A 4,582-nucleotide genomic window follows, 5' to 3' on the forward strand; every position below is an offset into this window, starting at 1 on the left:
AGTCAACTAAGACCAATAGCTTTCACACTGCAATGCCATTAAAAAATAAAATTTAATTTTTTTTAGTTAAAACATTTTAATTAAATTAAAATGTTTAATGTTAATGGTTAATTTTTTTTATTTTTGAGAGAGAGACAGAGTGCAAGCAGGGAAGGGACAAAGAGAGAGAGAGACGCACACACACACAGAATCTGAATCAGGGTCTAGCCTCTGAGCTGTTAGCACAGAGCCTGGTGGAAGTGGGGATGGGGTGGGGTGGGGCTCAAACTCAGGAGCTATGAGATCATAACTTGAGCCGAAGTCAGATGCTCAACTGACTGAGCCACCCAGGCACCTCAAAATTTAATTATAACTTGCCTATACTTTAAATGTATTGTCTTATTATTTAATAAAGTAATAAAGAAGCCCATATATTACTAGATCTCATTTTTATGTTAATATTTTGCTGCCTATATTTCAATATTACAGGTTTCCTTTTAATCCTTCATTTTACCCATTTGAAAACATTATTCTGAACCAACATGGATAAACCTAGTGGGTATTATGCTACGTGAAATAAGTCAGACTGAGAAAGACAAGTACCATATGATTTTACTCATACGTGGAATCTAAAACACAAGACAAGTGAATAAACAAATAAATAAAAAGCAGAATCAGACCTATAAATATGAAGACCAAACTGATGGTTGCCAGAGGGAAGGGGGTTGGGGGTTGGGTGAAATGGATGAAGGAGTGTAGGAGATACAGGCTTCCAGTCATGGAATGAATAAGTCATGGGAATAAAAGGTACAGCATAGGGAATATAATAATGGTATGGTAATAGCATTCTATGCTGACAGATGGTAGCTACATTTGTGGTGAGCATAGCATAATGCATAGAGATGTACAATCACTATGTTGTACGTGTAACATTAGAGTAACATCGTATGTCAACTATACGGAAAAGATCAATTAATTTAAAACCACCCCCAAACCAGAAAGCACTCTTCAGACAAGGAGTTCCACATTCTTCACCGAAGTGCCAGAGGGTTCCAGGACATAAAAAGGCTTAAGAAGTCTATGCTCTATAGACTTATTTTCATCCAGCTCCTCTCAGAGATGCCTTCTTTGAATAAACCAACTATTTCAGCCATGCTATGGGCCGTTGAGGGAAGGGTCACATGTCTACAAACGAGCCAGAGTATTTGTTAAGTGAACGGGAGCATGGCCTGACTTCTCATTGGCCACCATGGTATGAGATCTCTCTAATGTGGAAGTGAATCTGGAAGGAGTGAATAGTAGAGGCTTTCTGGTCTTCTGTCCCCTCCGCAACCCGCCCCCCCCCCCCCCCGCCCCGCCACTAAGAGATTCTCTTATAGAGGTAAACTTGGAAGATTTGGGGTTTTAGTGAGAGATGGGACAGTTTTCACTTTATACCTCTACTTCTCTCAGTGGCTTAGCAAGGCAGGTTTTCTTAGCAGGATGCTGTGTCTCTTCACTCCTCACTATCAAGCCTCCAGCAAGGTAGATATCACTAAGCAATTGCAATTCTTTTTCCTACAGAGCTTAGACTCTTTGCCTCCAGGCTCCTTCTCAAAACAGAGCTCTGGGAGGCAGCCAACATTAATTGTGGAGGGCTGGCATACTAGATAAAACCTACTCGCCCTCCCATTCCAGGCTTTTCCAAAGTTCCTTCCAAAAGGAAATATACTCGTGCCCTGCTCATTCTCTGAAATGCTGCCTTTACTAATGTGTGATGCTTGTTAATGTTGACGTGTTTTCCTTCCAGGTAATAATATATTTCTATTTGAAGTGTAGAGGATATTTTAATATGGAAGAATGACTGTAAAGCTAGAAGTTTAAGCAAATCAAGGGAACAGGAAGGCAGCATAACATAACAAAAAGAGCATGAGTTTGTGGTGTACAACCGATTTAAATTTTAGAAAGAAGAGGACAGCCAGCCATCTACGGTGTTGTCTACACAACCTCAAACCAGCAGCTGAGTTTTTTCACTGAACTCTTTTAGGTCCTGGAAGGCAGAGTAAATACTTTGCTTGCTGCGCAGCAACTTGAAGATGGAAAACACATCTTCTGATTAATTAAAAGCAAAAGGTTGGAACTACTTACCTTTCCATTCTTTAATTAACGAAGCCCACAGGCCACATGAGGAAGTAATAACACTCATTATGTTGTGATGAAGGACTGTGATGATGAGTTAAGTCAGACGGGACTCCAGGCACGATCCCCTTGAAGGCTTCCCTAAGATGTTGCCCCGAATGTAGACAGATCCTTACTTGTTGAAGAATCCTCTCTCACCAGTTCTGGCATATGCTTCTTCAGAGAGTGCATTTCCTTTTGCAAGGGAAAGAAGAGCCCTTGAAACAAAGGGTTATATTTTAATTAAGCCTAGGCATCCTCTCTGGAATTTCCTTTATTGAAAGAACACCTCCTTTGATTTGTATCTGTTTGTGTTAGTCTTTGGAACAAAAAAAGATGGATCCCTTCCAGGCAGAACTGTCCCATCTGAATGATCAAAAAGCCATGTCAGCTGATTTAGAAACCAGCAAATTATTTTCTTACTGTCCCTTACATCTCCCAGGAAGCACTTTTTGAAGACAGTCTCCATTCCTCAGGCTTTGTTCACCATCCTTCATGCCTGTGGGTGGTCTCAAGAAATTCGAGGAAATGACAAACACCTATTCTACCTGCTGGTGGAGGCCCCCACCCCACCCTCCAACTTCCTCCAGAGACCTCGCTCCAGTTCTCAGTCTGTTTTCCTTGTCGTCAAGGCACGACTGAAACTTTTAATCAAATGGCTTGCCATCCATGGGGAAAGTGAGCTTTAAAATATAGTTGCTGCACATTCAGCTATAGCAATATCAGTTAAGACATTGCCTCTACATGAACATGAAAGAATGAGACAGACTCTCTTTTTTTAAGTCCACTCACTGATCGGAATAAGAAATAACTCAATGACATTAGTATGGGACATTGGGTATCAAGATTTTTGCCTTCATTTCCCTTTTTTGTTTTTGTTTTTTTCTTTGTTTTGGAGATTCGGTTCAGCATTGCCATAATCTTTAAGAATTAGAGATGGTGATGGCTTTTTCAAAGCCTTTTTCCCCAGAAAGAAAATAAAGGTCTGTATAAAAGTCCCCTCCTCCTAACGATCTCAATGAAACCCTCGAATTGAGCAGCAATTGGGTCATCTAGAAGTGCAACAAATGTACATTTTTAGTGACTCTCTGATGGAATACCTATAGAAAACCCTTGCTTCTCCACATGAAGATTTTCATTCACCAAGCTTGATAGTATAAGTCACTGTTAAAAATTAAGTGAATTATTTTAAAAAATATATATTTTTTAATGTTTATTGTTGAGATAGAGAGACAGAGACAGAGTGTGAGTGGGGGAAGGGTGGAGAGAGAGGGAGACACAGAATCCCAAGCAGGCTCCAGGCTCCCAGCTGTCAGCACAATCTGACACAGGGCTCAAGTTTATGAGATTATGAGAACCGTGAGATTATGACCTGAGCCAAAGTCGGCTGCTTAACCAACTGAGCCGCCCAGGCGCCCCTATATTAAGTGAATTCTAAACTAACTTTTACTTATATTTCTATTCTTGCTTTTTAAGAATGGAGTGATGGAGTCTTTGTGGGAAATGTAGAAAATTTTTGTAGCTAATTACGTGTGCCATGTTTCAGCAAGTTGTAAATTTTATGGCTCTGGAAACATAGTGTTAGCAATGGAAATTCTGACCCCTTTCTGATCATAGTGGCACAAATATCAATGGTATTATCCCTGTCATTGAAAAATCTCATAATGCTTGAAACTTGAATATGGCCTGAATCATAGAATAGTCTATAAAACTAGTTGAGGGAAACCATCCCAGATTCCATGGGGTCAGTGCCTGTTTTTACCAAACTGGTTTAGCTGTGGGTACAGAGGCCCTCCAAATACACTTTCTCCTTCTTTTAGATACAGCCTGAGATACTCTGGTAGTATATGAGGAGCCCTATCTCCAGAAATAGACTGGTAGGAGATGAAACTTGAAATCCCTCATAAAATCTGGTACCTGTTGTGCTTAATGTGAACCTGAGCTGACATTACCCTGGTAAAAGCCACCACTAACTCTTGCCTGGCTTATTGATATTACCTCTTTTCTGGTCTTTCCATATCCTCTGACACTCCTCCAGTCCATTCTCCCAGAGCCTCCAGAGTGATATTTCCAAGATAGCAATCTATTTTATCTTTGAGTTATGTAGTTTGCATTCTCTGAGAAGCATATGCCAAAGCATGGATGAGATATAAAAGGAATTTCCTGTGAGAAAAGGGGAGGAGGTTGAAAGAGATGGGAGAAAGAAATGGGAGGTTGAAAGAGATGGGAGAGATACTGGCCTGATCTATCTAAAGGAGAGGGATGGAAGGAAGGTTGGATAGGAAGAATCTCAGTCTGCAGTTCTAAGAAAGTTTCTACCTGGCTGATGAGGAGTCTGAGTCAAAACTGCCATCATGTCCCATGTCTTGCAGGAATGGGTCTGCATTAGTATCCTTGCTATACTCTGTCATTGTCTGGGAGCAACCATGGGAAGCATGGCCTTAGC

The sequence above is a fragment of the Panthera onca genome, chromosome B4 (genome assembly GCF_046562875.1).
Source record: "Panthera onca isolate mPanOnc1 chromosome B4, mPanOnc1 haplotype 2, whole genome shotgun sequence".
In the NCBI taxonomy this organism is placed as follows: Eukaryota; Metazoa; Chordata; class Mammalia; order Carnivora; family Felidae; genus Panthera; species Panthera onca.